Source organism: Temnothorax americanus, unplaced genomic scaffold, assembly GCF_048541705.1.
Source record: "Temnothorax americanus isolate GAGA-0224 unplaced genomic scaffold, ASM4854170v1 Scaffold125, whole genome shotgun sequence".
Classification (NCBI taxonomy): domain Eukaryota; kingdom Metazoa; phylum Arthropoda; class Insecta; order Hymenoptera; family Formicidae; genus Temnothorax; species Temnothorax americanus.
This window is the reverse complement of record NW_027509259.1, coordinates 255459-281067: the sequence shown is the minus strand read 5'-3', so window position 1 is coordinate 281067 and position 25609 is coordinate 255459. Positions and strand designations below refer to the sequence as shown.

The following is a 25609-nucleotide window of genomic DNA, read 5'->3' as shown; positions in this document are numbered from 1 at the left end:
GCGGTATTTTTTAAGCAAACATTACCGAGTTTTAATTATAAAATTTTTGAAGTATGAAACTTAGAAAGGTCAAAAAAAAAAAAAACGCTGCGGAATGCCGCCGTCATTTACCAGCATATTATTCTTTAGACATTTCTGAGTTTTATCTTTTAAAACTAGCTGCCGCCAAGTGCCCGTTTCATAGATACAGCGTTATTTAGAACTCGCAATTCGTCCGCGTAAAGATACATGAGACGGTCTCGCGCTGCGCATGGACTTGGCGAGACTACCGTGTTTCTTATTGATATTGACATCTGTCTATGGTTTTTCATAAATATCTCGAAATTGATTTAGAAGGAAATATCACAAGTTTATATTATTTCTATTATTGATAGGTATATATTTATATTATTGAAAAAGCCAATATTTTTATTATAAATTACTGTTGGACATATAGAAGAGAAGTGATATCATTTGTATTTATAATTGTTATATTTAATTATATGATTACATTTGATGTGACGAACGACAACTAACTTTCGTCAGCAACTAATAAGACCAGCACATATTCATTGAATGTCAAAAATAAAAAAAGACAAAATAAATAGAAAAGTGAAGCACGTAATAAAGATTGCAAATGATATAGAAAAGAAAAATATCTCGAGATAAAACTATGGAGGATTTACTACATATACTACTTATTTTATCGGATCCAGTAATTTCATCATATAGACATCATCCACCACAAAAATCCGGATATTTAGAAAAAGCTGTGTTAAAACTTTTAATGAACCGGAATTTACTTTACATGTTTCAGAAGCTGATACAGAATCTGGCGATAGTAAATAGGTACTTTAATGAAAGTAACAATAATTAACATTTTAATTTTAATTTTATTTGTAAACTGAAAAAATTTTTATTATTTTTATTTATTATTTTCAATTTTATTATTTTAGTTCATTTTAGTTTAATATTATTATTTAGTATTTTAATTTGTTTCTGTTTATTATTTTTAGTTTTTAATTATTTATTTTTTATTTTGTATATTATTATTTTATTTGTTTTAATTTAGGTTTTATTTTGGTTAATTCAAATGGTTAATTGCGATCAATGCATACATGTACTGCTGTTCTAATTCTTATTTTTTGATATATATATGTATATATGTATATTATTTGCTTAATTTAACACACTGACACGGAGAATAGTCTGAAAATGACAGGCCAAAACGTTTGTTAAGTTTTTACCTAATTAAAGATTACGACTTTGATAAGGAATACCGCTATGTGTAGTTAGTGAACGGTTTTTAAGGAACATTCTGTATATTAAATGTTATCAAATTAAACTGATATCTTTTTGTACATGTTTACTTTCTATTTTAAAACACTTGAGAACATTTGTTTAACAATGAAAATAAAATTACTACTTTTGTCCAGCTAGATTGCCGTTTTGACTCACTTCGGCGGCGGCAAAGTTGGAATCACAAACTTCTATATTGTTCCTACTTCTGATTGGTTGGTTATAGGCAATCATGTTAGGCTCACATTATACAACTGTTGACAGTTGACAGTGTTGACTAAAGTTTATAAACGCATATATATTATTATTTCTTGTGACCACGGTAAGTAGAAATATCTTTTCTGTGTTGTTAAATAACCGCAGAGGACTTCGCGTAAGTTACTACAGAAGTAACGCTCGCGTAAACGTAGTAATTAAAGGCCATTGCACGTAATAAAGTTTTAATCATAATCGTAGGGCCGTAAGAAAATAGGCCACGCACAGTCGATTATTCTCCTTGAGCTCGAAGAATAATCGAGTGTGCGTGGTCTATTTTCTTACGACCTTACGATTCTTTCCGCCAACTTTTAAAGTCGATAAAATAAACCGCCGCGTACGTCTGGAGGTCGGTTGTGTATCTTGAAATGAGGTGAAAATGACAAAAGTTAACAGATTTTATTAGATTTTGATAAATAAAATCGTAGATACGCTAATGAATTTTCTCACTTTTGTAATTTTTACCTCATTTTATTTCAAGATACACAATCGACCCTTTGCTAGAAGGCTAAAACTGATGCATTTCAAATTTTTTTTATATATAAAATAATTTATTTATCTAAAAAATTGTATAATTACAATCCTAATGTTTTATTCTTAATTGCAAAGGCGGCGGCCACAGTGTGCCGTCATATCTGTGCCACTTCTGCGTGCGCGGATTCCGGCCGCCACTTCTTGTAAGCTGACACAACAGAACTAAAATTATAAATATATAATATCCACAGACTTTTATACTAGACCATTAACATCTATGGACGCACTGCCAAAAAGCTGATGCGAGTGCGAGGTGCAGGTGTTAGTGAAGGGTGCAGCCATATTGAATTAACAATAAGTCACTATCGGGTGTTCAGTTGCTCATGATGTGCGTTTATCTGCATTCATTATTACAGTACATAACGAAGCAGGCGAATGTTTTTGTGTTAAATATTGGTGCATGTTATCAATAAGTTTGTAAGTCATGCCTTCAACGTGTACCGTACTTGAATGCCGAAATCGAACCACTACTCTTGTAGTATTAAACCCTTTCTTTTGGACATTCTGTATATGCCAGACTATTGTATAGAAATCTTGTATAAACCACTTGTATAGAATCTGTAGTATAGCATATCTTGACTAAAATCAACATGGCGGCAAGCATCACGGCTGAGATGCCTGTCAGCGGTCTAGTATTGTATAGAAGTCTACTCTATTACTACGTTTACGCGAGCGTTACTTCTGTAGTAACTTACGCGACGTCCTTCGCGTAAACGGGATTTTGTAGTAACTTACGATACGTTACTCCGCGTAAACGGGTGAGTTATCGTAAGTTACTACAGAAGTAACGCTCGCGTAAACGTAGTATATGATAATATCTAAATATTATTTTATAAATTAAAATATCACATTTTTCATCCAAACTCCATATTTCTAGCAGTTTGTATTTGGACACGACTCCCTGCGACTGCAGCATTTGTACTATTGCTTGAGTGCGTGGTATCAACCTGAAAAAATCGTATTGAATGATGTAATCTATTCGACGAAAGTAGATAAAACAGTGACAGTCCTAGGCCGGGGATCTCAGGGGGGTGAGGGGCGGGGGGGGGAAGGACTCGCGGCCGAGGGGTCTGCCGGAAAGCGGGGGGAGGCGACTCATTGGTGAGGGGGAGCGGAGGAAAGCGGGGGGGGCGACTCGTTGGTGATGGGGAGCGGGGGGGGGGTCGGCGAGCGTGTCGGGACATGTTTATTAAATATTAATAAACATATCGTATTGACAAGGGGTACCGCCGGGGGGGGGGTCGTCACTTTATCGGCGCGGGGGTATTACAAAAGCGCCGTTCGGTTGCTGAAATTTTATCGGCGAATATAAACAAAACAGCGAGTTAGACATTTGACTCCGCAATGATCTCACCCTTCTAGAACATGCGAGCCGCCATTCGGTTACGGCGTCTCACTACAAAAGCGAGCGTCGATGGCCCGACGACGGTTTGAAGATAAAATAGCCGAGGTAAACAATTGATAAAATTTGTCACCAATGACGATTTAACCGTTGCGGAGAACTCTTCATGTTTTTTTCTAGGAAGAGCCGCTGCCGATTACGATTTAACCGTCGCGGCGGTATTTGGTTATGGCGCGGCATATTACAAAATGCGAGCGCCGATATCAGACTGCTGGAATGTATAAACAAAATATGTCTAACAATAATTATACGAACGCATAGCATCCGTTGCCGCCAGGATGATTATGGATCCACATCTTGTGGATTAGTCTTCGGCTAGTTATCGCGACGCGAATGTTCATATTCGAGGGTGAAGTTTTTTGTGTCAAGTATTCAATACAGAAGAATATTTTTCACAATAAAGGAGATGGCAATAATTTTGATATCATGCAACATGTGCCCGATTTGCATGAAGTAATAAAAACATTATCGCGAGTGGGACATTATACATAACGTGCACAACATGGTGTGGATAATTGAAGAGAAATCTGTGGAGCCTCCAAAATCTGACGATGATTTAATAATGGAATGTATTACAACAGATATCACCGATGGTTTGCGTGAAGAAGATCAAGGAGTGAAATTGACGGATGTGCAACGAATATCGCCGGTGCAGTTTCTTCGCGATCGCGAACTCGGTATACGCGGAACCGGTCAACGCTTCGCTAGACAAAGAGTCGTTATCAATACCGATTCTCCTTATAAGTGGGATTCTAACGTTAGACGAAAAGTGTATCGACGGCTGCGGGACGAGTGCGTTAGCGAGGAAGAATCACGTGCAGCTCGCCGTGCTGACGTTGTGCCGTATCATATTAGACCTATTGTTGACTATCGCTATTGGGCGTCTAAATTTTGTGAACAGCTCTATGATTGTGAAGCAACATACATTAAGATTCATACAGGTATTGGGAAATACGTCGAATTGGTGGTGATGAACAATTCGATACGTATGTATATGTACCCTGGCCGTCTCAATAATCCTAATCATCTATTGATGTTTCAAAGATCCTATGAACGTGACTTTGATGATATTGATAATTGGGTGGATAATTATGGATTTAATGTCCCCTACTTCAGTTCTGGTTCTTTTATGTCTGCGCACTATGAAATTCAACGTTGCAAACGATATTGTTCAGCGTGCGATCGAGTCACGTGCAAGTGCTTCATCGAAGAATGTAACGTGATTTAAAAAAAAAAGACAGTATTAAAAAAAAACATGGAACATCTCGATAAAACGGAACGCGACCTGGTGGAAGGATCCAACCAAATCGCTACCTTAGACGAATATCTCGCATGGGAACAGCGATGCGAGAAGTTTATTGAGCAGCTCGAAGAAGACTGTCGTTCCAAACGTCCGCGGGTCTCAGACGGCTTTCAGACTGTCGGAAACAGGTCATCTTTAGTGGCAAGAATTGCGCGACTCGATGGTGCGAAGACTCTATTACAGAGACGGTTCGTACATATCGGTGGTGAGCACGCGGCGGGCAGTAGTAGCGGTAACGAAAACGCGGAAAGACTCGTTTGGCGAGAGATCGATGCCGCGTTCGAATGGCGTGTATTGACTGGTACGGTGATAAATATCAATTACATCGAACCGCGAAAATTTCTCGAAGACGCCGAAGTCATCGTGCTCGATCGTGTGCGGAACGTCGTGCAAAGACACGCAAGTGTAAAGATAAACACCGTGTTCAACGGCGTGTTTGTGACGGGTGACAAACGTGCGAACAAAAGTGTCAGCACGGGAAACCGTGAACTCTTTCGTGCGTCCGATCTGTGCGAGTGGTACGAGCGACACGTTATCGAGCCTACTTTATCGCGTCTCGAAAAGTATCAGGAACGCGATAGCGGATGGGCGTTGTCGCGTATACTCAATTTGACAGTGAACGTGAACAAGTACAATCCTTTGCGCGCGGGATGTTACATCAATTTACCGCAAAAAATTAAATCGAAAAAAGCGGTGATCAACGTGCAATCGATAGACAATACGTGCTTCGCGTGGTCAGTGGTCGCCGCGCTGTATCCTGTCCAGGATCATACATATTGGGAATCCTTGTACCCTGATTACACAACAGTATTAAATTTACAAGGCATTGAATTTCCAATGACTTTGAAACAGATTAAAAAGTTCGAACGACTCAACGATATATCCATCAATGTGTATGCCATCGAGGGAGAAAAGACGCCGAACGTTCTCCCAATATGGCTCACCGACCTGAAGAGAGAAAAGCTCGTAAATCTGCTGTACGTGCAGGACCCGCGAGACGACGTGGGACATTTCGCGTGGATAAAGAACCTATCGCGTCTCGTTAGCTTGCAATTGAGCAGGTACGATGGTCGGAAATACTTTTGCGATCGGTGAGTACCTATACTTCTTTTAATAAAATTATAAAATATTTTATTTTTTATTTAATAATTTTTAAAATTGTGTTTTTTTTGCAGTTGTTTACATTATTTTTATTCGAGCGAGAAATTGGAAGCCCACGGAGTAGACTGCCGAGAGATAAACAACTGTGCCATCCGACTACCGAGCGAGGACGACAAATGGTTGAGTTTCAAGAATCACAGCAGGAAGGAAGAGTTCCGTTCGTCGTGTACGCCGACCTGGAATGTACCCTCGAGAAGACGGATGCGGATCCGACAACGTCCACATACACGTCTCAACATCATCGGGTATTTAGCATAGGATATTACGTGCGGTGCTCGTACGACGACTCGTTATCCGCGTATCGATTTCATCGCGATAAGGATTGCGTCGCGTGGTTCGCCGAGGAACTAAGACGTTTAGCACACGACGTAAAGAACATCTTGTCCGATAATATACTTATGGCGGATTTTACGCGAGACAAGTGGAAAAAATTTAACAGCGCAACGCACTGTCACGTGTGCGAAAAACCGTTCGAGCCAGACGACGTGCGCGTACGCGATCACTGTCACTTGACCGGTCGTTATAGAGGTCCCGCGCATTCCAGCTGTAATCTAAATTACACAGATTCGCATTACATTCCCATAGTATTTCATAATTTATTGGGTTACGACGCGCATTTTATTATCAAGGAAATAGCTACAGCCTACGAAGGACGCGTAGACTTACTTCCAATCACGAAGGAAAAATACATTTCATTCACGAAGAACGTTAAAAGCACTGAGAATAAAAACTACCAAAATTGCATCAAATTAAGATTCATCGACTCGTACAAATTTCTTAGCACGAGTCTCGAAAAATTAGCATCCTTCCTCGATAAGGATAAGTTAAAAATTATACGTTCAAAATTTTCCGCGTTATCCGACCAAGATTTCGAATTATTGACGCGAAAAGGTGTCTTTCCGTACGAGTACATTGACTGCGTCGAAAAGTTGGAGGATGCGTGTTTACCATCGCGCGACTCGTTTTACAGTTCATTGACAGGCGACACCGTATCCGAGAGCGATTACGCGCACGCCGTCAACGTCTGGCAGCGGTTCTCCATTCGAACGCTCGGTGACTACAGCGATCTGTATCTAAAGATCGATGTCTTGCTGTTGGCCGATATCTTTGAAAATTTTTGCGATAGCTGCGTCGCGAGTTATAGACTCGATCCGGCGTATTATTACACTCTACCGGGGTTTACGTGGGACGCTATGTTGAAGCATACGGGTATCAATTTCGAACTGCTCACGGACATTGACATGGTCATATTCATCGAACGCGGTATACGGGGTGGTTTGAGTCAATGTTCCGGCAGATACGCGCAGGCCAATAACAGGTACATGCAATCTTACGATACATCGAAACCATCGTCATACCTGATGTATTTCGACGTAAACAACTTGTACGGCTGGACAATGTGTCAACCATTGCCTTATGCAGACTTTCGATGGGTCGAAGACGTCTCGAATTTCGAGTTTAGCGCGATCGCTTTGGATTCGCCCACGGGTTACATTCTCGAAGTCGATCTAGAGTATCCGCAGAATAAACATGACGCGCACGCTGACCTACCGTTCTGTCCGACGCGCGATAAACCACCCGGCAAACGACATGTGAACGTTGTCGGATCCGCATCCGTCTTCTCGAGGGTACATTCCAGGTCGGCGTACACGACGAACGGAACTCGTTCCTTCCTGCTGTGATTCTTGAAACTCAACCATTTGTCGTCCTCGCTCGGTAGTCGGATGGCACAGTTGTTTATCTCTCGGCAGTCTACTCCGTGGGCTTCCAATTTCTCGCTTGAATGAAAATAATGTAAACAACTGCAAAAAAAAACACCATTTTAAAAATTATTAAATAAAAAATAAAATATTTTATAATTTTATTAAAAGGAGTATAGGTACTCACCGATCGCAAAAGTATTTCCGACCATCGTACCTGCTCAATTGCAAGCTAACGAGACGCGATAGGTTCTTTATCCACGCGAAATGTCCCACTTCGTCTCGCGGGTCCTGCACGTACAGCAGATTTACGTGCTTTTTTCTCTTCAGGTCGGTGAGCCGTATCGGGAGAACGTTCGGCGTCTTTTTTCCCTCGATGGCATACACATTGATGGATATATCGTTGAGTCGTTCGAACTTTTTAATCTGTTTCAAAGTCATTGGAAACTCAATGCCTTGTAAATTTAATACTGTTGTGTAATCAGGGTACGAGGATTCCCGATATGTATGATCCTGGACAGGATACAGCGCGGCGACCACTGACCACGCGAAGCACGCATTGTCTATCGATTGCACGTTGATCACCGCTTTTTTCGATTTAATTTTTTGCGGTAAATTGATGTAACATCCCGCGCGCAAAGGATTGTACTTGTTCACGTTCACTGTCAAATTGAGTATACGCGACAACGCCCATCCGCTATCGCGTTCCTGAAACTTTTCGAGACGCGATAAAGTAGGCTTGATAACGTGTCGCTCGTACTCGCGCAGATCGGACGCACGAAAGAGTTCACGGTTTCCCGTGCTGACACTTTTGTTCGCACGTTTGTCACCCGTCACAAACTCGCCGTTGAACACGGTGTTTATCTTTACACTTGCGTGTCTTTGCACGACGTTCCGCACACGATCAAACACGATGACTTCGGCGTCTTCGAGAAATTTTCGCGGTTTGATGTAATTGATATTTATCACCGCACCAGTCAATACACGCCATTCGAACGCGGCATCGATCTCTCGCCAAACGAGTCTTTCCGCGTTTTCGTTACCGCTACTACTGCTCACCACCGATATGTACGAACCGTCTCTGTAATAGAGTCTTCGCACCATCGAGTCGCGCAATTCTTGCCACTAAAGATGACCTGTTTCCGACAGTCTGAAAGCCGTCTGAGACCCGCGGACGTTTGGAACGACAGTCTTCTTCGAGCTGCTCAATAAACTTCTCGCATCGCTGTTCCCATGCGAGATATTCGTCCAAGGTAGCGATTTGGTTGGATCCTTCCACCAGGTCGCGTTCCGTTTTATCGAGATGTTCCATGTTTTTTTTTAATACTGTCTTTTTTTTTAAATCACGTTACATTCTTCGATGAAGCACTTGCACGTGACTCGATCGCACGCTGAACAATATCGTTTGCAACGTTGAATTTCATAGTGCGCAGACATAAAAGAACCAGAACTGAAGTAGGGGACATTAAATCCATGATTATTCTCCCAATTATCAATATCATCAAAGTCACGTTCATAGGTTCTTTGAAACATCAATAAATGATTAGGATTATTGAGACGGCCAGTGTACATATACATACGTATCGAATTGTTCATCACCACCAATTCGACGTATTTCCCAATACCTGTATGAATCTTAATGTATGTTGCTTCACAATCATAGAGCTGTTCACAAAATTTAGACGCCCAATAGCGTTAGTCAACAATAGGTCTAATATGATACGGCACAACGTCAGCACGGCGAGCTGCACGTGATTCTTCCTCGCTAACGCACTCGTCCCGCAGCCGTCGATACACTTTTCGTCTAACGTTAGAATCCCACTTATAAGGAGAATCGGTATTGATAACGACTCTTTGTCTAGCGAAGCGTTGACCGGTTCCGCGTATACCGAGTTCGCGATCGCGAAGAAACTGCACCGGCGATATTCGTTGCACATCCGTCAATTTCACTCCTTGATCTTCTTCACGCAAACCATCGGTGATATCTGTTGTAATACATTCCATTATTAAATCATCGTCAGATTTTGGAGGCTCCACAGATTTCTCTTCAATTATCCACACCATGTTGTGCACGTTATGTATAATGTCCCACTCGCGATAATGTTTTTATTACTTCATGCAAATCGGGCACATGTTGCATGATATCAAAATTATTGCCATCTCCTTTATCGTGAAAAATATTCTACTGTATTGAATACTTGACACAAAAAACTTCACCCTCGAATATGAACGTTCGCGTCGCGACAACTAGCCGAAGACTAATCCACAAGATGTGGATCCATAATCATCCTGGCGACAACGGATGCTATGCGTTCGTATAATTATCGTTAGACATATTTTGTTTATACATTCCAGCAGCCGGATATTGGCGCTCGCATTTTGTAATATGCCGCGCCATAACCGAATACCGCCGCGGCGGTTAAATCGTAATCGGCAGCGGCTCTTCCTAGAAAAAAACATGAAGAGGACTCCGCAACGGTTAAATCGTCATCGGTGACAAATTTTATCAATTGTTTACCTCGGATATTTTATTTTCAAACCGTCGTCGGGCCATCGACGCTCGCTTTTGTAGTGAGACGCCGTAACCGAATGGCGGCTCGCATGTTCTAGAAGGGTGAGATCATTGCGGCGTCAAATGTCTAACTCGCTGTTTTGTTTATATTCGCCGATAAAATTTCAGCAACCGAACGGCGCTTTTGTAATACCCCTGCGCCGATAAAGTGACGACCCCCCCCCCGGCGGTACCCCTTGTCAATACGATATGTTTATTAATATTTAATAAACATGTCCCGACACGCTCGCCGACCCCCCCCCCCGCTCCCCCTCACCAACGAGTCGTCCCCCCCCGTTTTCCTCCGCTCCCCCTCACCAACGAGTCGTCCCCCCCGCTCCCCGGCAAACCCCTCGGCCGCGAGTCCTTCTCCCCCCCGCCCCTCACCCCCCCTGAGATCCCCGGCCTAGGACTGTCACTGTTTTATTTACTGACGAATTAACGTAAAATCGAAAGGAGATAGAATAACGATTTACCTGGCCTATGACTTGGTGATGCTCCCAGGTGTCGTCAGCAGCGACGGAACAAAGTTTCAGCTTAGGGTACACTTGACCACCGGAAATAAGTTGGCGCTGCAAGTTCATATTTTTTAATTTACTATAGCTCAAACGATTGCTCCCTAATTGCTCCCTCAGAATCGACGATTGCTCCCCTTTTAAGATTATTATTTTTTGAGATATTTAATAAAAACGAAAAATTTCTAATTTTTATTGAAAAACATATTTATAATAACTCTATGCAACTTTATAGGGCATAGAACGATTGCTCTTTCATTGCTCCTTATTGATCCATCATAATTTTAATGATTCATTGCATTTTTATTGAAAAAATAACAAATTAATCATTTCAGTATCGGCCGCCTATTGTAACTATGGCTCGGCAGCGCATGCGCATGCTACCATAACTATGCGCACGCGCATGCTACCATAACTATGCGCACGCGCGATGGTATCTGTTAGAGCTTTTACGGATACCATAGCATATGCGCGTATGGCTTCTGCTTTCTGCTCATGGCTCCTGCAATTTTATGTGTTTCCATCTTAACTATTTCTTGCTTCGCTCTATTGGGATTTTTAATCGCTCCATTCGTATAATTAATTTTGTATGATATTTTAGCAGAGAACTGTTTATTTTCTTGGAAAAATACATTTCTCACAGTCTTCTGCAAGTATATCCAACATAAAACGATTGCTCCTTAATTGCCCATCTGTCAGCATTGTGCATGAGCCCTTATTGACGTTAGGCTTAGTTTCCACGCGTCGCGTCATCTGTCGTTAAAGCCTCTTGCACAATGCCAGGCAACGGGCAATAGGAACAGGGCATAGAAATTAGAAATCATGTATAAATGCAAAATAAACAGTGACACAATCAATAGACACAGAATTTCAGTCACGTTGGAAATTCTGTGCCTATTGCCTGTTGCCAACCAATCATAGCATTCGAACTTTTTAGGTTGTAATTAACGATTTTTTTAGTTATTTCCTGTTCCTATTGCCTGTTGTCTCGCATTGTGGAAGGGGCTTAACCAATCTAAACAACCCATTACAAATAATGTAATAAAATAAGATGTTTTGATTGGTCGCGTTAGGCCCGGTCTACAATGGATGTCGGAAGTCGGAGTCGTAAGAAACCTTGCGGTCGAAAAATGATGAATGGTCAATTGATCGGTCAATTTCTTACGACTCCGACTTCCGACATCCATTGTAGACCGGGCCTTATCCGTCGCGACCAATCAAAACATCCCATTTTGATCCCGTCACAAGTAATGTAATAAAATAGGATGTGTTGATTGGCTAACTTGTGATGACGCGACGCGTGACGCGCTCAGTGAAAACTCGGCCTTAGTGCCCATCTACAATGACTACAATAGGTGTTTTAAGCTCTAAGGGTGCCTCCCCATGCAAGACGGAATCGCGGAAAACGGAATCTCGGAATCATTCTGATTGGTTAATCTCATAAGGCTATTGGTTAGCCTCATGGGACTAACCAATCAGAATGATTCCGAGATTTCGTTTTCCGCGATTCCGTCTTGCATGGGGAGGCACCCTAAGCCTTAAGAAATTGTTCAATCACAATTGAATTTAAGGAGAATAAATTGACTGTGATTGGCCAATTTCTTAGGGCTTAGGGCTTAAAACACCCTATTGTAGATGGGCACTTAAGCCTTGTGTCCACATTGTTAGAACTGCGTCCGAGTTTTGGTTTAAGCCAATCAACTTGCAGCTCTTACAGAAAAGCAGCAGTTTCATTGGCTTAAACCGAAACCGAACGCAGTTCTAGCATCGTGGACCAAGGTTTTAAGCTATATCCACACAAACTTGCATGAGCCCATAAACATAAGCATAAGAGAATTGATTGGTCTATATGTATGTGCATAATGAAATAGATTAATCCGTTTTTTTTTATGCTTACGTATTATGCGTTATGCAAAAGTCTGTGTTTCTCGCTTTAAGGCCATTGCACGTAACAAAGTTTTAATTTTAATCGTAAGGCCGTAAGAAAATAAGACCAATCACACTCAATTATTCTTCAAGCGCGAGGAGAATAATCGACTGTGATTGGTCTATTAATTGTTTACAGCCTTACGATGATGACTAAAACTTTGTTACGTGCAAAGGCCTTTAAGAACGTTGCGGACGTTAAGTGAAACGCACTCATAAAAAATTTTGATTGGTTGATACCGTTCAGGCGTAAACATAATGCAAAACACAAAGCAATAAATTTTCAACCTATCGGAAGCCGTGTATCAATGCATTCTGTTCCTATTCCCTATTTCTATTGCTTGTATTGTGTTGCGCCCCTAACAGTTCAATATTATTGATATATGAAATTGATTAACATAAGTAATTTATTAACACAGAATAGACGAACAGAAAAATAGTGCTAAGGAACGATGATGAAGCTTCATTTAACATTCTATACATATGTTAATATTAAACCGTTCCCTGTCCTCTATTTTTTTTATTGCGCAGCTCTTTACGCGTTGTTTGTTGCCGTCCTTGAACAGGATCAGACATGTTTTAACACGTTACGCGCGTGTCCTTTGTCTGGACCATATTTTGGAGTTTCTATTTTTCCTTATAGAGAGACTGCTGCACACACTATATAACAATCTCATTCTCTAAACAAAAAAGAAAATCTGGCAGGATAGACTAAAGTGTTAAGGCTTTCACACATAAAATTCTTTAACAATGTAAAGCATACGCTTAAGATATCAATCTCATTCGAGTTTGTAATCTACGGATTACACAATACTCGATTGGAATTGGTCATGACGCGACGCGCGACGCGTATAGTGGAAACGCAGCATAATAGAGCGTAGAGTTAAGCCCCTTGCACAATGCCAGGCAACAGGCAATAGGAACAGAAAATAACAAAAAAATCGTTAATTACAACCTAAAAAGTTCGAATGTTATGATTGATTGGCAACAGGCAATAGGCACAGAATTTCCAACGTGACGGAAACTCTGTGTCTATTGCCTGTGTCACTGTTTATTATTCTGCATTTATACATGATTTCTAATTTCTATGCCCTGTTCCTATTGCCCGTTGCCTGGCATTGTGCAAGAAGCTTTAACGACAGATGACGCGACGCGTGGAAACTAAGCCTAACGTCAATAAGGGCTCATGCACAATGCTGACAGATGGGCAATTAAGGAGCAATCGTTTTATGTTGGATATACTTGCAGAAGACTGTGAGAAATGTATTTTTCCAAGAAAATAAACAGTTCTCTGCTAAAATATCATACAAAATTAATTATACGAATGGAGCGATTAAAAATCCCAATAGAGCGAAGCAAGAAATAGTTAAGATGGAAGCACATAAAATTGCAGGAGCCATGAGCAGAAAGCAGAAGCCATACGCGCATGCGCTATGGTATCCGTAAAAGCTCTAACAGATACCATCGCGCGTGCGCATAGTTATGGTAGCATGCGCGTGCGCATAGTTATGGTAGCATGCGCATGCGCTGCCGAGCCATAGTTACAATAGGCGGCCGATACTGAAATGATTAATTTGTTATTTTTTCAATAAAAATGCAATAAATCATTAAAATTATGATGGATCAATAAGGAGCAATGAAAGAGCAATCGTTCTATGCCCTATAAAGTTGCATAGAGTTATTATAAATATGTTTTTCAATAAAAATTAGAAATTTTTCGTTTTTATTAAATATCTCAAAAAATAATAATCTTAAAAGGGGAGCAATCGTCGATTCTAAGGGAGCAATTAGGGAGCAATCGTTTGAGCTATAGTAAATTAAAAAATATGAACTTGCAGCGCCAACTTATTTCCGGTCACTTGACCCTCCAAGGGTGCGTTCCACTTATCGACCGCAACGCTCACAACGCCTCCAAATTTGTTCCACATAACGACCGCGATCGTCGTGGTCGCGTTCAAAACGTCATAAGTGACGTCATTGATCGCGACCGCATCGAGTTCACGGCGCTCATGGTTCGTATTCGTAGGTGGGTCGGCGCGGTCGTGTTCAGGTTAGATTCGCGAACTGGTGTAGCACGCTTTGAAGTAACCTCACTCCTAAGGGAAAAAACTGCAACATTTTCTCGTTTATTTTTAAATTGTAGTACAAATAATAAGACTGTTTGTTTTACTTATGTTATTTTTCGTACTATTTTTAATATTTTGTTTTTGTGATACCTCACACTTTAGGTCAATTGTAATAATTTTTTTGTGATGGAAAAAAATTTTATTTTGTATGAAATTAATGTTATATATTGAATATCGATATTAAGTTATATATATATATATATATATATATATATATATATATGTGTGTGTTACATGTTATTTACGCAATCCAAAGTTGTATTACAATATTTAAGTTCATTTTACACTCGTTAAAACAATTAAACGTAACAAAACAGTTCGCATATTTTCTTACATTTTTATTTTTATAATTAGATTAGAAGGTTAAAAACTGTTAAGGGTTAAAAACTGTAAGGTTAAAAGCTGGGTGAAGGTTAAAAACTGTAAGGTTAAAATTAAATGAAGAACAATAAAACATTTGTTTCAAACTTTCAAGTAATGTTTTAATATTTAATGACATTTTTATTTACAATTAAGCATTGTTATTGACTGTAACTGGCAATGATTATAGTCGTAGCAGCGATTATACTCGTCGTGACGAATCGTCACCCCATTTTTCGACCAACGATTCTTGGTCATTTTTAAATTGATGTAATTTTAGATGCTTATAATATAAGCGTCTTGATTAAATAATAAAATTTATTGCGAAAAATATTACCTCAGCCAGGGTTCGAACCTGGAACCTCCCTCATTCCGTGCGGGCGTCGTACCAATTCGACCACCGAGGCATGTGGCAATATTCATCGCAATAACAATGTAAGATGGAACACCGATTTTTCAGTCAACGGTGTAAATTTAAACCGAATAAGTAACATTTGCTTCGCCAGTGAGAATAATAAATACATTTTTATTTAGTACATAATTTAGTACATAGTAAGAAAAGTACATGTATTATTTAAAAAATTCATATATACTGTTATGTGTGAGCAAAATTCAATCTAAAAATAGCCAAGAATGTTAAGAGCGAAGAATCGATATTGATTAATTATCCGATTTCTGATGGGGATTTCTCAGGCTGCGGTTCACAAGGGATAAACGTACACCTAGTGATAAGACCTTCCTTCTTCTCCAAACATAAAGACAAAAGAAGTGGTGAGAAGCTCACGGGGGGGGGGGGGGGAGTTTGCCACTTGAATATAAATAAGACTGAAAAATCATCGATAGTCACATGGTGGAAGTAATAAGGTGTGCTCTTACGCACAGGCATTTCTACTGACCAATAAGAGAGCGTGACAAGATTCTGCCATCTTGTATAATTTTGTAACGGCCTGACTTTATCGAATGCGGACTGGTTTACGGGATCGGGAGTTCGATGAAAGGCCCAGAGACAGTAACAGGCACTTTATTCAAGATTCGGTATTACACACAAGCTGGACGCGGTAAATTACAGTGGTCGGTAGTGCCGGTGCACGCGACGCGGTATACGGAATATCGGGACTCGAGTCTTCGCCTCGAGATGCGGTATGCAGAGGAGAGAATAACGCAGCTCGGTATATTACCTACGGAACGCGGCTATACAGATCTCAGATATTCTATATGAACCAAATTAATACATACAATAAAGATATAAGATGATAACGGAACGCGGCTACAGATATCAGAACGCAGGATATGATATATGCACGGAATTAGTACGAGACAATAACGGAACGCGGTATATTACATACGGAACGCGGCTACAGCTATCAGAACGCTGCATATGATATGTGCACGGGTAAGATAGCGCGGCGCGGTATATTGCACCGGAGGATGGCGGAATCTCGGGGTCACGATCGTGAGAACCCTCGCTGCGAGGCCGAGCACGCTCGACCCCACGGTGCCGTAGCCGTCGGGGTGGTGTTCAGGGAGCTCGGAAACACTCTGAGAACTCTCAGTCGAGAACCAGAACTCTGGACCTCGTTGTGCGTGTTGCCCTAGGATTCGGAGGGTAGCTTCGTCAGGAATAGCGGAGAGCCGTGGTAAAGACGAAGTCTCTTTGAGTCGAGCGCGCCGGCCTTTTATACCGCTCGGCGCGGTGAGCTTGGCAGGAGGGAGGCCGATCGTCAGGCGATGGCGCGGTGGTGGGAGCGGCGCGATCCCGCGTGCTCGCTTCGGCGCTCGTCGGCGTCGTGCGGGAAGGCACCGGTGCGGCGGATTTCCCGCGCACACGGTGCGTTTCAAATACTTAAAAAAAATGTGGGCGCACCGCGCCCTGTGGTCGCCCGACGGGGAATCGGTCGGGCGGCTCCCGGCGGGTGGTAGCCGGGGACGATGCCTTGTCGTAAGGGGTGCATCGTTACAATTTAAATGGATATTAAAACGAAGACTCAGGCAAGAAAGGGTTTAAATGAAAGATCTCTTTCGTGTATAAATATAATATATATATATATCTATATATATATATTTTGGTGAATATATTTAAAAAATATAATAAATATAAACACATAAATATAAATAAACAAATATAGCAAACACATAAACACGTATAATAAACAATAAAAAAATAATAAATATATGGAAAATATAATAAAAATAAAATTATTTTTTATTTGTAAATTTTTTCATTTTTCTTTTTTGTTTTATTCTAGCATTTTCTGCCGAAATTTTTTTATTGATTACTCGAAGTCTTATATATGTTCTTGTTCTAATTAAACAAAGTAGAACCTCGCGCGGGATTGTTATATTTTTCATTTTCTTTTCAACCCTATTTGCGATTGCTTCAAATATCGACGGATCCTTCCGCATGAAGAATCCATGGTAATCTTGGAATTCTTGGTTCATTATTTTTCCCACTTTTAATAAGTCTGAAGAAGGACTTATAATTTTTCCTCTAGAGATGTAGTTAATCCAGTCATTTTCTGGATTAACCAACATCTCAATAGGATTACCTAAATTTTTATATTTATTTATAAATTTAAAAGCGGCATAACCCGCGATATATTTTAGGCCTTCTTCTTCTATGACGTCCACAACTTCTAAATTTTCTACTTGGCTTAATAATTTCAGTTCTTCAGAAGTAGGAGAATAATTAAATGTACTACTACTACTTGGATCTGAAAGAAAAGGTGTGAAGCAAAACATGCATATATATTATTATATCGGAAAAACACTTTTTTTTTTAAAAGAACACGACGGCATTATAAAAGATTTTTTATATTACATTCACAAAAATCATAAAATTACTACAAAACTGTGTATAACCTGTGTATACCGTGACACTTTCGTTTACTTTTATCGTTGCGTTGCTATCGGTTGGCTATAGTGATTTTGCAAGATGGCGGAAACTTGGTGCTGCGCAGAATGTGACGAAAATTCGTCCGAGAAGATAGCACACCTTATTACTTCCACCATGGATAGTCAGTTGTTGTTGGGACGTAGTAGTTGTCATTGCTAACAGTCTTTATAAATTCTGACTTAAGACAGATCTTAACCGCACGTTTGAATCTTAAACCAAGATTGTAAGGAAAGTCTCCTTGAATAAAGGTGATTTAAATTCTATTTCTTAAATTAATTTACACTAAAAACCTTTACGTTCACAACCCTTAACTGTCGCTGCCAAATAGCGTGGCAATAGGATTTGCCAAATTCGTTTTCTCTTCGAACTAGATTAATCGCACAACAGGTCCAAATCCCGGGTAACGTACTTAAATGTTTTGACCCAAAAACGGACGAACACTAACTTTTGACAGAACGTGACATAAATTTTTGGTGACAGCGGTGGGATACTAATGGTTGTGTGAAAAGGAACAAAGTAAACTGCAGTGATAAAGGTATAAATTAAATTAAGATGATTCGTACGCCACCTTCCGAAACGGAAACGCCAACGGGTACAGGAACAGGAGATATGGACAACGATGAATTACGAAGAACCTTGGCTCACCAGCAACAAGTAATTCAACAATTACAACAATCACAAAGTTCACGACAACCGAGTTCAGGAATGGCGGTCATAAATGAAGGAACACTAGGTAATTATTTGCACTTTTCAATCAGAGATGCATTAGAAGCAGTGCCAAATTTTGATGGAAGAAATATAACTTTTGTATATTTTATCGAGGGTTGTGAGGAAGCACTCAGCATGATCACGCCGACACAAGAAATAAACTTAGTCCGTGCAGTGCGTAACAAATTAAAAGGGGACGCACATAGATCAATTCTCGGGCAAACTTTCGGTAAAATGCAAGAATTAGTAGAATTTTTGAGAACTAAATACGGGCCTAGGGAAACAGTTTATGAAGCTCAGGGACGGTTAACTTATTTATATCAGAAAAAGGATGAAAAAGTAGTCGCGTATGCAAATCGTATATACGAGAATTAGGGAAGCAAATACTTGATGCACAAAGAAGAGAATCAGGACAGATAAGCCCAGAATTTCGAAATTCAATTGAAAATCATTTAAAAACAAGCATTTACGCGGTTTAGATAAGGAAATTATAATATCAAAAGAAGGAAGGTTCGAAGAGGTTGAGAGTCGCGCGATTGATGCTGAAAAAGAATTAGAGACAGTTAAAATGATAAGGAGCGTTGTGCTTGTTGAGAATACACCCGGTGAAAAACGAGCATCAACACGACGTAACCTATCAATCGTAACAGGGAAATAGTAAGAACGGAAATCAAAATACATCTAGCTATCCGCAGAACAATATTAATAATAATAATAATAATCAAAAACAACCAATAACTTCAGGTATACAACAAAATTCAAATAATCAAAATTTAAATTCAACAATAATATGCAGGTATTGCAAAAAATCCGGGCATACATTAGAAGAATGTCGCAGACGTATATATATAATAATAATCTTCGCCAGAATTCACAAAATCAGGGAAACGAACAGATTCCCGTGAGGACAGGGGCGACCCCGGGAAATGCCAAAATACGCCCCACACGAATAGTATCGGGGAAACCAGAATCAGACATCAAAGAGTAAATATAGCTGGCAGTGGATCAGGCCCAAATATAATTAAAAAAAATTTTATTACACCTAAAACCATAGTGGACAGAAATGAAATTCTGAAACTTAGTGGAATCACAACGCATCATGTGACCACCTTAGGGCTGGCACAGATAGATATCTTAGGATGTCTAGTTGTATTTCATTTAGTTGAGGATAATTTTCCGATACCACAAAATGGGATCTTGGGTTCAGATTTCTTTAAACAATTTCAAGTAAAAGTTAATTATGAGCAAAATCAATTAGAATGGAATGATACTTATATTCCCTTTGAAGAAAAAGAAGAAACTTTCATTATTCCTCCGAGATGTATTTCACAAATGCATATTAGAGCCGCAAATCCAGAACTAAAAGAAGGATATGTACCGCGATTAAACGTGACAAAGGGCATTTACTTAGGAGATGCTTTAGTTACGGTGAAAGACGACAGGGCATATCTACAAGTAATAAATACAAATAATAAAGAAGAAAAAATATATGTACCAACAATCAAAATATATGAGTTTGAAACAATTAAAAAGCAACGTTCTAAGTCCAATACAAACTCGGACTACTTAGGCAGCTCCATTCATAATTCAAATTCAAATTCAAACTCGGACTGCTTAGGTAGTTCCATTCTTAATTCCAATTCAAATTCAAGCTCGGACTGCATAGGTAGTTCCATTTATAATTCAAATTCAAATTCAAACTCTGATTCCAATTTAAGTTCAAACTCTGATACAATTCTAATTCCGAATTCTCAAAGCTTCAACTCAAGTTCAAGATCTTGTTTTTACGTAAATAAAGAAGAAAAGAAAGCAAAAATAATTAAAGCATTAAGACTAGAACATTTAAATACTGAAAAACGATTACATGTTGAAGATCTAATTGAAAAAAGTTCAGATTGTTTTCACTTGCCTGGAGAAAAACTTGAACATACAAATGTTTTAAAACATCGACGTCCAACGGTAAATAAAATACCAATACATACACGACAATACAGATTTCCAGTAATTCATAAAGACGAAATAAATAAGCAGGTAAATGAATTATTAGATCAGAATATAATTAAGGCGTCAAAATCTCCATATAACACGCCTGTGTGGATATAGTCTCTAAGAAGCCAGACTCAAAAGGGAATAAACGGTGGAGAATGGTGTTAGATTTCCGCGACCTAAATGATAAGACAGTAGGTGACGCATATCCACTTCCAAACATAACGGAGATATTGTATCAGCTGGGCGGCGCAAAATATTTCTCGGTGTTTGACCTTGCTTCAGGTTTTCATCAAATCAAAATGCATCCAGCTGATAGTCATGAAACAGCATTTTCAACGCCATATGGACATTATGAATTCGATCGAATGCCTTTTGGATTTAAGAATGCACCGGCAACCTTTCAAAGATTAATGCAATTAACAGCAATGCAAGGTAACGAAATTTTTGTGTATTTAGATGACATAGTATTATACTCAAGTTCTCTTACAAAACATGCAATTAAATTTGAAAAATTAATTAAACGATTACGTGAAGCAAATTTAAAACTACAACCAGATAAATGTGAATTTTTGAGAAAAGAAGTTACTTATTTAGGACATATAATAGGGGAAAGCGGAGTCCGTCCAGACCCTAAAAAGATAGAAGCAGTACAAAATTTTCCAATTCCAAAGAGTGCCAAAAACATAAAACAATTTCTTGGATTGGCTGGATATTATCGTAGATTTATTCAAGGATTTTCGAAAATAGCTAAACCATTAACTAATTTATTAAAGAAGGACATTGATTTTAAATGGGGGGACAAAAAGCAAGAAAGCTTTGATATATTGAGAAGGCGTCTCCCGACTGCTCTTTTAAAATATGCAATTAATAATTATAGCGTAAATAAGAGAATATTTTTTATTATAAAATTTAAGTCTTTAATTCACTTATTTTTCGTTAATGTTCTAATTCCATTTCTGAAAAAGCATGTTAAATCAATATTCGAATTTATCGAAATTTATTAATTGTTGTTGCTTTTCCACGATGCCGATTGGTTCTTTGGCTACGCTTACTTCGTGAGCGGCTGTCATTGTATATTTTGACAGTTATGTGTATGAAAGAGTTAATAGTATAATATAGTAATAGTATAATATTAAAGCTAAATAGCGCGCATAAAGTGCGCGTCTATAATGCCTAATATAATAATAATAATAATAATAATTTGTAGTAAGTAATCAAGTATTTGTATGTATTTTCAATCATATTTGTTAGATAATATTTCCTAATAGTGTGTCAATTGTATAAATATTTTATAATTAATATTATTTTAAATTTTTAGAAGTTTTTATTAAATTTTCGTTTATTGTTTATTAAACCTGTTTTTGGTTAAATTTATTTTTGTATGTTTCTGTTTTTAAATTTTATTTTAAATTTTAGTTATTAAATTTTTTGTATAAGTGTTTTCATTTACTAATTAATTTTTAATTTTTATTTTCTGCATTTAATTTAACCTAGTTAGGCAGCAGTCGGAAGTTTAAAAAAAAAAAAAACAATTTTTTATTGTTTAATTTTTTGTTTCTAATTTTTATTTAAATTATGTTTTGTTTTTAATTTTTTTAATTAAATTTATTTATTATAAGTTTTTTTTTAAATTTTTTTATAAATTTTTAAATTTTTTTTTACGTTTTTATATAAGTTTTTGTTTTTAACTTTTTTTTATAATTTTTTGCTGCTGTTGCGAAATTTTAATTATTTATTTATTTTATATTTTTAAAAGCAATATACATATATTTCTATGCTATGCAGAAACATATTTTACAATATACATATAAATAGTTGAAAATATAGGTACTAGGCATAATCTAAATCTTATACACAATAGTATAAATAATAATAAGAGAAAATAGGATCGTAACGATATACAAACAATTAGAATCAAAAGTCATGCGATCCAAGCTTAGGTCTTTGACAGCCTTATATTAGTTTCTGTATACATATATGTCTATATATATATACATATAATTTTTCCAACGAGTCGATTTAATTCCAGGGAGGGAAGGGTTTTTAATTCTAACAATTACTGTGTTTTAAGTCCGACAAAGAATCTTCGCGCAGTTCGTTGGAAAAATTATATGTATATATATAGACATATATGTATACAGAAACTAATATAAGGCTGTCAAAGACCTAAGCTTGGATCGCATGGCTTTTGATTCTAATTTTTTGTACAATAGTATAAGATTAATTGTGACTTAAGTAATTTTCTCTATCTTTTCAACATTTTTAATGATTTTTATTTATATATATAATAAATTTACAATTATATATAACCATGTATATATAAAGTATTAGGTAATAATAAGCGGACCACTTCTCGTGGACAGGAAGAGCGAATTAAACTGAATCAAATTAAACGTCTTTTGTCGTACTGTAAGTTTCTCAATAATTAACGAGAAATTAATTAATAAAGATAAGAGAATTAATCAGTGTGCATCCACACGATTTGTCGAGAAGGAGCAGCCCAACGTTTACGTTACTATGTGCATAGCGAAATATTATGAGAGAGGAGTGCTTTATAAACAATAATGACAATGAGTGTCACTTATGTATAGTTAATAACTTTTGTTATAAACATTAGCGTTCCTCCCAATGTCTCGTCGCGGCCTAATAGCAACGTAAACATTTGACTGCTTCTTCTCGTCGAATCGCACAAACGCATCTTGATTCGCGTATCTTTATTAATTATTTTATTATTAATTATTGAAATACTTACAAAACAGTAAGACTTTTCGATTCAGTTTTACCCGCTCTAGCTGCCCATCACGAGCAGTGATCCGCTTAATTATTACTTGACACCCTGTATGTATACACACATATAAGATACCTGATACCACATGGTATTTCCGAGGAAATGATTCAATAAACAAACTTGTATTAGGCAGTGTATTACTGTTTATCACACTCGTTATTATATTTTTATTTAATTTTGTAAAGATTAAACCTGTATAAACAAACTTAACCTCTAACTACCGGCCAAATATGACATGTGAGCATAGAGCAGACCAGCGCGCGCGATAACATCGTGCACGCCGCGCGATATCCAATGAGCGTGCAGCAATGAATAGAAAAGCTATACGTTCTGCCGAAGCCCATAGAGGCAACTAAAATCTTACTAAAATTCCCCATGTGGATGCATGTCATTGGTTAATCAATTTCCTCTGTAACTCAGTCGATAGCCAATAAGAGAACATATAAATGTAATATATCGTTTTTTCGCTTTTTTATTAACACAACGATTACGGATAATTATACGCTATAAACCTTGCTTGATCAATAAGAAACTTATATACGGAAGCACATATCAAAGTATGTTGTAGTTATCGAGAACTAAGGTAACAAAGATTCGGCCTCCGTGAAACGCATACTCCCTTGTCTTCGCCATCGACATATAGAAGTCTTCGCCAACCGAAGGTTGGCAGCAGTCGGGAGAAAAACACAGTATAATAAATAGTCGTGATCAAATATTTATGAGAAGAGAAAATTATTTATATTTTCTAACCGCGAGAAATGGTAAACCTTGTGACGAAGGATCAAAACAACTTCAAAATCAAAATTTAATACCAAAAATTAAACAAAGTAAATCAGGAAACCGTGAAATCATTAGAAGGGGAAATAAAATTCATTTAGTTTTAATTTGTAAAGATGTTAAAGAAAAGATGAATAAAGAAACATTAATTAAACTTACATTTAAATTACGGAGAAGTACGTAAGGAAAATTTAATTAAAATAATAAATGTTGCAAAAACAAAAGAAATAGATAATATTCAATGGGAGGAAATTTTAAATCAATTTCGAAAAACATTGCTTGGACGTTCAATCAAATTAATAATATGTCATGGGTTAGTAACAATACCGGAAATTCAAAAAAGAAAAGATATTATTGAAGAAGCTCATTCATCGAAAATCGGGGGACATAAAGAACGAACCAAAACTTATAATCGAATCAGACAAAATTTTTATTGGGGAAACATAAAAGCTGATATTCAAAGTTATATTAGTCAATGTTTGCAATGTCAAATTAAAAAATTAGTTAGAGTTAAAATCAAACAGCCCATGCTAATCACTGACACACCATTTTCGTCATTTGAAAAAATATCAATGGATATAGTTGGACCATTACCTGAAACCATTAAAAAAAATTCCTATATCCTAACAATCCAAGATCATCTTACAAACGTTTCCTAGCTATCTCTTTAAAATCAATAACTGTTGTTCAAGTAGCTGATGCGTTATTAAAATACTTTATTTGCATTTTCGGAGCACCTAAAATAATTTTGACTGATCAAGGCACAACGTTCATGAGTAATTTAATGAAAAGATTTACTAAACAATTCAAAATCAAACAATATAGAACAACTGCCTTTTATCCACAAGCAAATGGAGCTTTGGAAAGGTCACATTTAATAAGTTGAATATTTAAAACAATATGTGAATAAATTTACAGAATGGGATGATTTACTAGAATATGCTACCTTTTCATATAATACAAGCACTCATGAATCCACTGGATATACTCCATACGAGTTGGTATTTGGAAAAACAGCCAGACAACCATCTATTAGTGAAATTGTTAATGATATTGGAAAAGAAAAGACATATAAAATGATTATTTATATCGCGTAATGACAAATATTCACGATCTACAAAAGTTAGCTCGAGAATGTTTGATTGCATCAAAAATCTCATCGGACATGAAAACACATTTTACCCCTTTCCACCCCCTTAGGGGTTAAATTTTTAAAATTCCTTTCTTAGTGGGTGCTTACGTCACGAAAGGAATACACTCTCCAAATTTAAAGTTTCTAGGTTCAGGGGTTTGGGCTGGGGGTTGATGAGTCAGTCAGTCAGTCAGGACATCTTCCTTTATAT

The 25609-nt window shown here is 37.9% G+C and overlaps 1 long non-coding RNA gene and 2 pseudogenes across 6 annotated transcripts in view; 1 reads left to right on the top strand and 2 right to left on the bottom strand.

Moving 5' to 3' along the window:
* Window positions 1-726: 726 nt before the first annotated feature.
* The window catches only part of LOC143893689 (uncharacterized), a 30703-nt gene continuing 5820 nt past the window's right edge, over window positions 727-25609 (bottom strand). For 2 of the 5 annotated variants that reach the window (XR_013255891.1, XR_013255890.1), the window contains exons 5-6: window positions 10661-10756; window positions 727-3014 (exon numbers count right to left, since the gene is read on the bottom strand). This is a non-coding gene — a long non-coding RNA (uncharacterized LOC143893689). Of the gene's footprint in view, window positions 3015-10660; window positions 10757-14457; window positions 14735-16116; window positions 25602-25609 lie in introns of those variants that run through there. The other 3 variants (XR_013255889.1, XR_013255893.1, XR_013255892.1) reach the window with 3 other exon arrangements.
* Window positions 5590-7615, top strand: LOC143893677 (uncharacterized; annotated as a pseudogene). Its single transcript, XR_013255882.1, has 2 exons — window positions 5590-5863; window positions 5948-7615. The product of XR_013255882.1 is annotated as an uncharacterized LOC143893677 (transcript).
* On the bottom strand, window positions 7214-9083 carry LOC143893679 (uncharacterized; annotated as a pseudogene).